Source organism: Macrobrachium nipponense, chromosome 10, assembly GCF_015104395.2.
Source record: "Macrobrachium nipponense isolate FS-2020 chromosome 10, ASM1510439v2, whole genome shotgun sequence".
NCBI classification, from domain to species: Eukaryota; Metazoa; Arthropoda; class Malacostraca; order Decapoda; family Palaemonidae; genus Macrobrachium; species Macrobrachium nipponense.
In genome coordinates this window covers 63,267,937-63,280,724 of record NC_087204.1, presented here as the reverse complement: position 1 = coordinate 63,280,724, position 12,788 = coordinate 63,267,937, and the positions used below count along the sequence as shown (strand labels likewise).

Genomic DNA, 12,788 nt, shown 5'->3' with positions numbered 1-12,788 from the left:
TACCTTAATCAGTTTATTTCATAATGTGAATCTTCATGTATGTTGTTGGTTATTGCACCAAGGCTGATGCTAGCCTTCCATTATACATCTTAGAATTCAAGGTTTGATTTTCAGAATTGCAGTATAAGACAACCCCCAATTTTTAGGGGTGAATTTTAGAATTTAAAGGTCATCTTATTTACAGAAATATATGGTAAATACTGTTCTTACTCAAAATGGTAGTTGACTATTGATGTTATTTATTGCCAGTGTAAAGGCTCTTCCCAGATGGGATGGCGCCATCATGATTAGGGCGACTCTAATGTGAGTTAAACATGCTTGATGGTAAAGACAGCATTGAATGAATACAATTATCCTCACTTTAGGTCACCTTGGTATGCAGGCATACCAGACAAAATGCCAGTCCTAGTATATCCAGAAACCTCTGGAATCAATGCACCAGTCCTAGAAGACATTTCTGCCTTTTTTTTTTATATAAATATGACTTAACATACTCATACCTCTCAGGTCCAAATGTTATTGGGTGGCTGACATGACCACCAAAGCACCTATTGACTTCAAATGAGTTCTAATTCCTGATAATGAAGACAGAGAAGTTGGAGTTTTTGTTAGCAAGATGGGGGAAAGCTGATCAAATATGAAAAGACTGAATTAATAATGATAAAGAGAGGCACTGTACAGAGAAACATTGAGATTCAAACTAGAGGGGAAAGACTCCCCCCTCCCCTTTCAAGAGTCCTCTCATTTTTTAAACTACATCAACACTGAAATATAAACATTTTATGTTAAAACCATGTGACTTCAAAAGGTACTTGCTCACTGAGACAGGAGACAACTGAGGTGTGTATGAAATGAAAAAATTGGTAACAATTTCACTTTAAAATTTTATTCTTTGGTACTTCTATATTCAAGATGTCAAGCACTTTTGTAAGCAAAAAAATATTTTTAACTACCATTCTGGTCATACACGTCAATTACCATCCAGCAATAAACACTTTAACTTAAGATATCGCAACAGTAAATTTTATCACAGAACACAGGTCTTAAATGAATGCGTGTTACAGCAACTCTAGTAACCTAAAACAACCTAATTCAAGTAAGAGTAGCAATGAATTTCATTAAACAGATATTATTTGAATCTTTCAGATAGCATAAAGAGAAACATTTTTAAAATTCACTATAAACAGCTTTAAGATGCACCACAGACAGTATACAGGCAGCCCCCGGTTAACGGCAATGGTTCTGTTCCTGGTGGCCTGGGGCTAAGTGAAATTCACCTCTAACCGAAATTCAAAAGTCTACGGGCATCACAATCCACCTTACGGTGCCCTGAGACTTGTTGACTATGCCTTAGACAGTGTCACAGCCAGATATTTTGCCCTAATATGCAATAACTCTTTAATGAAAACGTGGAATTTCTTTTGGATAATCATTTACAATGGTCTGCCTGGTAGTTCTACAAATTTTTAATGTCAGATTCAATAAACTTGTTGGTAAATCTTTGCAGAGAGAGAGAGAGAGCGCGCTAATGTATCCTCCATCTCTTTATTTATCATATCTTCTAGTTAAATCAACTAAAAAAGCAAATGAGAATGATAAAAGCATCGTTAGTACTGTTATAAATGTTGCTTAAATGCTGCACCCATAACCAACTGAAAGATAACAGTTGTTTTGCTACAACAACCGAACCAAATCTGATAACATTTTGCTTTCATTTTAGCCATCATATGATAGTAACAAATTACTGTAGTTTTGTTACAAATGACATTAATTAAGTAGAATAGAACTGATATATTTTTACATCATACATTTATTCGCTATGGAGAAAATAACGGCATGGAAATATAGTATAGAGTACATACTGCTAAATTTAAGCTGCATTTGTAGCTGAAGCTGAGAAAACAATGTTCATTCACACTGCTAATGACTATAAATTACCGTGCATCAGTAACATGATGAAACTCGACCGCAAATAATAGTGGAGAAAATGTACTTTAATAAAATAACTCGCCATGAAAGAACATATTTTACTGTTGTTAACAATACGTAAATAACGTATTATTATGATATAGGATGAAAATAACGAATGTAATCAGTTTTTTACACAAAATAACATGCTCCCAACACCATCTATTAACGAAAAAAATACCAATCATGTTCATAACAAGACGTACATATTTCAGTCATATTTCAACTTATAAGCACTTCATATAACAAAAAATAACCTGTTTACGCTAAATAGAAGCAAGAAAATAGAGTTAAGTAGGGCGAAATAACCCTGCCTCTGCTCTCTGCTGATTTTTCCAAAGCAAAACATGGATCTCTTTGTTTGTATTTTATAATACTACTATATGTAGTAATATGAGACTACATACACTATTATTGGATACAGTGAAGTAAAGCATAACTTTTTAAAAGAGCCAAGGAATAGATGCATATTCGTTATGTTTGTATTTTAGGAGGGTCTCTTGGTGCTTTGGCATGTACCGAAATATGTACCGATAACCAGACAACAGCGCTGTCTATTAACGAAAAAAATAACCAAGTCTAGTTCACCTATTTACTTAAATTTTCAACTTAAAAACTCTTCATAAAAAGAAAAATTAACCTTGTCACATATGCATGAGTTTCTAAAGATTAATTTACGCTAAATAGAAGCAAGAAAATCGCTCTGAACTGAGTTAAATATGGCGAAATAATCTTACCTCTGCCCTCAGCTGATTTTTCCCAACCAAAACATGATCGGTTTGTTTGTATTTTATAACATAAATAGTAATACAAGACCACATACAATATTGCAAGATAAAGCGAAGTAAAGGATAACTTTTTAAAAGAGCAGAGGAAAAGATGCATCTCGTTATGTTTGCATTTTATGAGGCGGTCTCAGCACCTAGCCTAAGACACCGATAACCAGACAACAGCACTATAAACCCTACGGAATGTAAAACCCAGTTATAAACATATTTAACAAGTGCCGTAAAACTGAAATGCCACTAACCGATGGAGACAGTAACCGAAGGATGCCTGTATTACAAATTTCATACATATTCTTTCAAATCAAATATAGAAGAATGAAAAGATTTACTTACAGTACTAAAAAATTTAAAAGTTGCTGTCATATTACCAGTCACAACATAGGCAAACAACAACCTCACACAGGCCTTGAAATTTGTTTGTAGGACAACAACGGACATTTCATGCTCTTGCCATCATAGTCTGAAGTTCAAAATGGAACAGTTGGAACAGAGACTTGCATTGCTTTTCTTTATGCCTGATGCTGAAATAGCAAAAACTTCAGCTGGTCTTAAATTTCTGTTATTCAATTTACCTTCATATGCATTATCAGTAATAAAAGCTTTAACTTCAGATATCATTACTGAACATGCAATCTTCTTAACCATTTATTTCTAGTTGTAGTACCACACAAAAGACAGTATCGTACATATTTTTCAAGTTTATGCTGTAACTTAATTGGTTACAAATTGTGACTCACAATATTAGTTTTACCAGACTCCTTTAATCATTACAGGTTTACAACTTCAATGGTTTAAGATTCAGTTTATTAATGTCACACACAGTTCAAGTAACTATTATCAAGAGGCTCAAGGTGTAAAGTGGTTATTTGTTATTGACATAAGTTATTTCATCCTGCCATTTAGTTCAATGTTAAATTTGGAAAAAAAATTCCTAATCATTATTTACATGCCAGTAATAAGAAAACCCCCATACATTCCAGTTTCCTGTTCATGAATATCAAAGTACTCAACATAATCCTATATAATATACATATAATATATTTATGACTATCTCTTGCAGGAAAATTGAACTCCGAAGGCAATTTCTAAATTTTGCCAATTATTACAACATAGCTTATAAAATTAACATAATGGAAGATTAGATAAGCTCACAGTCCAGCAATAAATACATCACACTGGAAAGATGGTAGAAACTAATTTTCTGCTATCACTATAAAACAAACACTATTGGAATATTGTCTAGGCTGTAGTCTTTTAAACATTCCTGTAATGTGCAAGTATTCCCAAGTAATTTTATCCAATTGTTTATTCAAAATCTTAGTGGGAACAGTATGTATAAACTTATCCATAACCAGAGTGAAAGTACTGTTTTCATTAATAACCATTTTGTTTGCAGTGTTAAATACAGCGGTAAATAAATGTACTTTTAGATGAGGAATGATCATTTGTACTTGTCAAGTACTCATGATCAGTACCAGCACCCATAAAATGTGACATTTGATGTTCAAAGGTGAGGGGCAATGTGCTTTAATGCAAAACTAAGCCTAAAATTAATTATTCAGCAAGTCAGTATATGTAGAAAGTAACCAACAAAAATGTTTTTAAACTTAATAAAATGCTAAGGAAGGATAACATTCAGGAAAATTTGTGCTTAAATATATACAATGCATATCCTTTCATACTAATGTTTACTACTAGTTTAAACAGCATCTTAACAGAATCAATCCCATGTGGCATTTCAAAGCAATGTCCTCAGCATTTTAAGGCAATGTCCTCAAAATTTACTTATGCTGTTAAGAGCTCAATTATGTATTTCAAAATGTTATAGATGTCAAGGAGAATTATATCTCCCATTCTACAAAACTTAGTGTGTATCAAGAAAATTATGTTACTAAAAAGGACCATTTTAGAAGACTAATGTTATACATTTTATTACTGTATACTGCAAAACACAGTTTTTGCAATCATGGCAACTGAATAATTTAGGGAATTTACTTAGACACTACTAATGACAGAATGACATATGAACATTCCCTAAATACTGTGTGCATTTAGAAATACTACTAGCTTTATTATTTACCGGTACAAGATAATGAAGGTTAGAGATGAGTAGGCGAGGAAAAGAAATGAAGATGGACAATTCTGATATCATTGCTCTTTACTCCTTAAAATCAATGAATTGTTGAAATAATACCATACACAAGTTTTTAGACATATCTAACATTGCAACAGAACTTCTGTACCATGACTACAAGTGATTCTCCTAATTTCATGTACTACTTATAAAATGCATGATTGGTATCTTATAAAATCACATCCCAGAGAAAGGATTGCTACAAAACAACACTTGGTAATAACACTAGAAATCATTAATAGAAAAATAGTATTCCCATACATATCTCCAGTAGATTTATCATCAGCCCAACCTGCATCTTGTCTGACGAAAGCCTCGTGTGAAAGATAAGGGCTTGAAGAATGAAAATGAAATAGTATTCTGGCAAATACTATCAGTTAGCCTTTCCCCGTTTCACTTTATTTATGTTTGCTTTCTTCTTATCCTTACGATTCTTTTCCTGGAGAAATTATATCAATGGTTAGAATAGTCAAATATAATCCTGAAAGAAAAGTAGATTGTATGTAAATAACTTTGCAATACACAAAGAAAATGATATTGTTAAGATACAATAAAGTTTTGTACATACTTACCTGGCAGATATATACTTAGCTATAGTCTCCAACGTTCCCGACAGAATTTCAAATCTCGCGGCACACGCCACAGGTAGGTCAGGTGGTCTACCTTTCCCGCCGCTGGGAGGCGGGTGTATGAACCAATCCCGTTTTCTAATCAGATTTTCTCTTCCACCTGTCTCCTGAGGGGAGGCTGGGCGTGCCATTAATCGTATATATCTGCCAGGTATGTAAAAAACTTTATTGTATCTTAACAATATCATTTTTGTACATGAACTTTCCTGTCAGATATATACTTAGCTGATTGGCACCCTTGGTGGAGGGTAAGAGACAGCTAAATAATATAGAAAAGGGAAACAACTGGTGTTGTAGGATATAAAAACCTTGGTTCTTACCTGTTTAGGCAGAAGAATTCATGGGTACTGTCTATGAGTCTGCATTGCCTGAAGAGCTACAGCGAGGATGTGGCCTGTTGCTGAAAGACTCTCCGGATCTACCAAAGGGATTTCTGATCCACATACATGGTAGAATCCAAGTAGGATCTTGTCAAAGGGATTTCGTCCGCTTACTTGACAGAACCTGTCCACTACTACCGCAAGGAGCCAAAACCATCCGACAACCTAACCAAACTAACTCGTGTTAGAACTAAGAATGAGGGGAGGAAAGAACAAACCATGGACTGGTCTTTGAAGCCCACATTTCCTTCAATGGCTTGCAGCTCACTCATCCTCTTGGCGGATGCCAAAGCCATAAGAAAAAGGGACTTCTTGGTCGGGTCCTTGAATGACACTGATCTAGGAGGTTCAAACCTAGATGAGCTGAGATATTGAAGCACTACGTCAAGATTCCAATTGGGTGTTCTTGAGGAAAGCTTCTTCGTAGTTTCAAAAGACCTAATCAGGTCATGCAGGTCTTTATCTTCGAAAATGTTGAGGCCTCTGTGTCTGAACACTGCGGCTAACATACTGCGGTATCCCTTAATAGTCAAGACCGCCAGTCCACATTCTTCCTTAAGGAAAAGGAAGAAGTCAGCAATTTGGGTCACAGAGGTACTGGAAGAGGAAACTTTCTTACTCCTACACCAACGTCTGAAGACATCCCACTTCGACTGGTATACTCGCAAGGTGGAAGACCTCCTTGCTCTTGCGATTGCTTTTGCAGTTGAAGACGAAAAACCCTTCGCTCTGACAAGACTTTGGACAGTCTGAAGCCAGTCAGACTGAGAGCGGGGAGGTTTTTGTGATACCTGTCGAAGTGGGGTTGTCTGAGTAAATCCTTCCTTAGTGGGAGCGATCTTGGAAGGTCCACTAACCATTCCAGTACCTCTGTGAACCATTCTTGGGCCGGCCAGAATGGAGCGATTAGGGTCATCCTCGCTGAATCTGACTGCGAATTTCTTCAATGTCTCTCCCAGGATCTTGAAGGGAGGAAACGCGTATACGTCCAGACCCTTCTAATCTAGCAAAAGTGCATCGATCCCTATCGCCCTTGGATCCGAAATCGGAGAGCAGTACAGATCCAGTCTTGCATTCCTTGAGGTGGCAAAGAGGTCTATATGCGGCCTGCCCCACAACCTCCACAGGCTCTGGCATACATCCTGATGAAGTGTCCACTCCATCAGAAGGACCTGCTCTTTCCTGCTGAGGAGATCTGCTCTTACATTCCTTTCCCCCTGTACGAATCTGGTGAGGAGCCTGACACTCCTTTCTACGGCAGGGCGCTTACAGGGCGGAGAGCGCCTGCGAGAGTCATGGCGCCTGTCGCGAGGAGAGCGGCTACTAGGGCCGAGCGCCTACTAGGAGTAGGGCACTTGTGAGGCTCTTGGCGCCTATCCAGAGGAGAGCGGCTGTCAGGCGAAGAGCGCCTCCCAAGCGAAGAGCGCCTACCAGGCGAAAGGCGTCTGCGAGGCTCTTGATGCCTATCCAGAGGAGAAGCGGCTGCCAGGCGAAGAGCGCCTACCAGGCGAATGGCGCCTGCAAGGCTCTTGGCGCCTGTTAGAAGAGCGCCTAACAGGAGAGAGGCGCCTACGAGGCTCTTGATGCCTATCCAGAGGAGAGCGGCTGCCAGGCGAAGAGCGCCTACCAGGCGAATGGCGCCTGCGAGGTTCTTGGCGCTTGTTAGGAGAAGAGCGCCTTAAAGGAGTCGAAGATCGGTGTCTGCTCTGCAAAGAGCGTCTGTCCAAGGCAGGGCGCACACTTGAGGACGAGTGCTTGACAGGAGAAGAACGTCTGCCAGAAGAACGGAGCCTGTCTGGTGAAGAGTCACCGCCAGCCAAGGAGCGCCTGCCAGCTGCCTGGCGCCTGGATGAGGAGGAGAGGCAGCCAGGGGAGGGGAGCCACTCACGCGACACCCCTCGTTCGGCAGAATCCGCCACATTCGGTGAAGAAAGCCTACGAAGCGGAGAGCGAGCGTCAGAAGAAGGGCGTCTAGATCTCTTGACTGGTAGCGAAGCGTCCTTCCTTCTACGAGATCTACTAGCCAAGGAGTCAGCGAGGGCCGAGATCTGAGCTTGGAGCCCGGCGAGTACACTAGTAGGAGACTTCACAGGCTCCTCATCCGAAGAAGCAGAGCGAGGCGCGCGCGTAGAAGAGCAGTCACAGGATCTTCTGGGCCTCTTCACGTCCCGCAAGGGCTCCTCAGGAAAAACTTCTGGGCTGGAAGCAAACGAGCTGCAGGGCGCCTTCCAAGCTCTCTTCAAAGGGCGCGAAGGATCCGGGGAGTTCCAGCCGCGCTTCGGTGAGGGCGATGAAGACGAGGAGAAGCATTGACGAAGGATCTCCTTCTTGAAACGATCCGTGGCAGCCTGGGAACGCTCATCAGGATCTGCCGAAGGGACGCCTGACCGGTGGGGGCTCTCCCTAGCCTTCCTGCGGCTGTCGGACTTTCCTCCTCCACTGGAACTGGGAGTCTGGAAGAGGTCTAGGCCTGGAAGCACTACGGAGCCGGTCAGACGCCCCCTCCACAACACTGGGGGCACTGCACAGATCACTAACACTGCCACTCTTACCTTGTTCTAAGGAGCGAATCTTAAGCTCCATGCTGCGAATAGTAGCTTTCAAAGCCGCTGCCTCCGAAGACGAATCCTCGGCTTCGGTGCGGGGAGCAGGGGCTGAAACCTGGCAAGGAGGTTCTACTTCTACACGAGGGTTAGGATCAGATTCTAATTCACTAACTCGAGACCTACTCGAGCTTCTAGAGGAAGCTTTGCACACCCTATCTCTCTCCAACTTCCTTAAGTAGGAAGAAAGAGCCTTCCACTCATCCTCATTCAACCCCTCACATTCCTTACATGGGTTAATAAACGAACATTCATTCCCCCTACACCTCATACAAACAGTGTGAGGGTCCACCGAAGCTTTCGGCAACCTCACCTTACATACTTCAACAGAACAAACCCTAAACATAACAGGTGTCTTAGCTACAGTATCTAAATCAGACATGATTAAAGAAAAATCCAGAGCAAAGTAAAAAACGGTCCACAAACAGTGTATGCCAAGCCAAAAAGATCGAGTATGTCACCAAAAAATCCGTCCAAAATGATCCCAGGCGAGAGCGAAATAATCTATCAGGAGGAACCCACAACAGTTGTTGTCGGTCCTGGCGACAGAGAAAATCTGATTAGAAAACGGGATTGGTTCATACACCCGCCTCCCAGCGGCGGGAAAGGTAGACCACCTGACCTACCTGTCGCGTGTGCCACGAGATTTGAAATTCTGTCGGGAACGTCGGAGACTATAGCTAAGTATATATCTGACAGGAAAGTTCATGTACAAAAATTATAATTATTAAATTCATTTTTGTTTACAACTGAAATCAGACAAATGCTTACACTAAAATGAAACCCTCAAAACACTAAAAGAAATGTTTGATTTTAAATAAAATGACATTAAAATTAAATATCCAGTTTCATGAAGTTTTCTGATCATTTGCAATATGCACTTCTTTGTTTCATAACTACAATAAATTTTCCCTATATAAGAGCTGGTGGTGATTTTTTTAGCTATCTAAAAAAAAAGTGCATCTTATGTACCATCAAATATGATAATAAACTAGATTTTGAAATGGTACAAAAGTCCTAGAAATATATTAATTACCTTTTCCTGGGCCTCCAGAGCTTTGGCAAGTTTCCAGGATAGTACAGCAGATATACAAAACAATGGAGAAAGTGCCAAAAGTAAATACCAGCAAAACTCCCATGGGTTTCTGTAAAAGGAATGGTGAAAATTCATTACCAAAAATATATATAAAATATATATATATATATATATATATATATATATATATATATATATATATATATATATCATATATGTATGTATGATGTAGTATGTATGTATGTGTGTATGTATGTATGTATATGTATATGTATATGTATAGTATATGTATATGTATATGTATATGATATATATATATATATATAATATATATATATATATATATATATATATAATATATATCATATATATATATATATATATATATACACATATATATATATATATATATATATATATATATCTATTATATAATATATAATATATATCTTATATATTATATAATAACACATACATAAACATAATATATTATATTATATATATATATTATACATAACATACCATATATTATAATCTATAATAACAGGGGGTCCTCGAGTTACGACGTTGATCCGTTCTTACGATGGCATCGTAACACGATTTTCAGCGTAAGTCGGAACATTGAAAAATACCACATGATTTTAATGTAAATACCTATCAATAACAACGAGAGAACAAATCCTTACCTTTATTAGTTTTGATTTGGCTTGCACACTGGGAGAGGAACGCTGCGGTGCTGGAGAGACTGGGGGAGGTTAGTGAAGAGAAAAAGAAAAAGAAACCTCCAGAAGTTGCTGGAGATGCTGAGGCAGATGATTTTCTTGAGGTGAGGCAGAACATACTAGTACTGGAGATGCTGAGGCAGGTGATCTTGAGGTGAGGGCAGAGAAACATACTACTGGAGATGTTGGGGCAGGTGAGTCTTTAGGTGAGGCAGAACCTACAGAAGGTGCTGGAGATACTGGGGCAGGTGAGTCTGGGTTAGCAGAACATTCAGAAGGTGCTGGATTAGAAGAGGGCAGCTGAGGTAGAGGGTACAGGATCTCCTGCAGGCCTCTCTACCTTCTTAAAATACTGCTCCAGGTTAGTCTGAACAGAGAGCGACTCTTTCATCCAAGATCTCCTGTAACACTGGCATCAAATCCATGACGCCTCTGGAAACCCTAGTGAACCTGTCAAGTTGGATCCTGAGCCTCAAAAGTTGACAACGCTTGCTGCAACTCTGCAAAACCTCTTATCAAGTCCTGCCTTGTGAAAGCCTTAGGCTCTGGGGTGGGTGCTTCTTCTTCTTCCTCTATTATCTGCTTCTCCAGTTGTATCAGGTCCTCAGCAGATAACTCCTCACCATGAGACTCCAGCAGCTCTGTAACATCATCAACCTCCATCTCCAATTGATTTCCTTACTCAGGGCAACAACGTTCTTGACAACTAGCTGAAACTGTGTCCCTCAAACCCATGGAAATCATTCACAAATTGAGGACAAATTTTCTTCCAGACACCATTCATGTTTGTTTGCTTAACCTCCTCCCAGGAATTAGCAATGTTCTTTACAGCATCAAGGATGTTGTAGGATTTCCAAAGTCCTTCAGAGTCAGTCCTTCTTGGTTCAGTTGCCTGTAAAGCCATAGCAATTGTCCTTCGTAGGTAGTAGGCCTTGAACGAAGCAATCACTCCTTGGTCCATAGGCTGTAAAAGGGCCGTGGTATTAGGTGGAAGGTAAACCACCTTGACATTAGGGTTGAAGTCTCCCAGCTGGGCAGGGTGTCCAGGGGCATTGTCCAGCACTAGCAACACCTTAAAGGGGATACCCTTGGAGGCGCAATACCGCTCCACACTTGGAACAAAATGGTTTACGAACCAGTCCTCAAACACTGCAAGTGTCACCCATGCCTTCTTGTTGGACTTCCAAATTACTGGTAGTTGACCCTTCAAATGCCCTTGAGTGCCCTTGGATTTTCAGCCTGATACACCAACAAGGGCTTCAGTTTGAAGTCGCCAGCAGCATTACCCCCAAGAAGTAAAGTTAGCCTCTCCTTGCTGGCTTTATGACCGGGTGCTGACTTCTCCTCCTTGGCGATGTAAGTGCGGTTAGGCATACGTTTCCAAAACAAACCTGTCTCGTCTACGTTAAACACTTGCTGAGCAGAATAACCCCCCTCCTTAATTATCTCAGACAACGCTTTAGGAAATTCACTCGCTGCTTTCTCATCCCCACTAGCAGCTTCACCTTGCAATTTAAGGTTATGGTAATTGGCCCGAGCCTTAAATCGCATAAACCAACCCCTACTAGCCACAAACTCTTCACTTTCACTTCCCTCCCCCTTTTCTTTTTTCTTTTCAACGCTTCAAACAATCTTTTCGCCTTCTCCTGAATCACCATAAGGCTGACTGGGATACGCCGTTGATTTTGGTCTTCCAACCAAGCACCAATAACCTTTCCATTTTCAATTATTAGACCACTACGCTGCTTAGTTATCACTGTCGCTTTCATAGGAGCAGATCCTTTCACATGTTCAACGATGCGCTCTTTATCTTTGATAATGGTAGCAACGGTCGAACGGCTAAGGCCAAGCGAGCGGCCAATGTTTGTTGGCGTTTCTCCCTTCTCAGATCGCTTTATAATGTCCACTTTAATTTCCATGGTGATGGCCTTTCTTTTCTTCGATGCACTACCATCAGAAGAGTCCGCCTTGCGCTTGGGAGCCATAACAAAGAGCAAAAAGTTACAAAAACGATACAACACGAGGGAGAGAGAGGCAGTGTAAACAACCAAAATGGCGTATGGGCGAGGAATGAGCGTAGCGAAGCGACGCCGTCCTCTCCCCCACAAAGCGTATTCTTCCGCCGTGCTCTGGAACTAGTTCGCGTTTGTTTACGTTGCTTACGACGCTAAACCGCGTAAGACGGAACGACGCAAAATATTATTTTTTATATTTTATGATGGGGGCGCGTTCGTAACCACGAAACATCGTAAGTCGAGACCGTCGTAACCCGAGGACTTACTGTATATATATATATATATATATATATATATATATATATATATATATATATATATATATATATATATATATGACTGGTAAAAGTGTTCTGTAACAACAGAATTCCATCTAATAAAAGGAGCCCATAAAAACACCAAAATGTAGAGAGAAAAGTACTATATTTCAGAGACTGCTGTCTCTCTCTTCAGGTATATGAATGAGAAAAGTTTACAGAAAAGTGGTATTTATACCAAGAGATTCGTCCACAA

The 12,788-nt window shown here is 39.9% G+C and overlaps 1 long non-coding RNA gene across 1 annotated transcript; it reads right to left on the bottom strand.

Annotated features, from left to right (window-relative positions):
- Positions 1-864: 864 nt before the first annotated feature.
- On the bottom strand, positions 865-9,656 carry LOC135223650 (uncharacterized). The gene is made up of 2 exons (XR_010316550.1): positions 9,539-9,656; positions 865-5,329 (listed from the first exon to the last, which is right to left on the bottom strand). It is a non-coding gene; the product is annotated as an uncharacterized LOC135223650 (long non-coding RNA).
- Between the last annotated feature and the right edge of the window lie 3,132 nt (positions 9,657-12,788).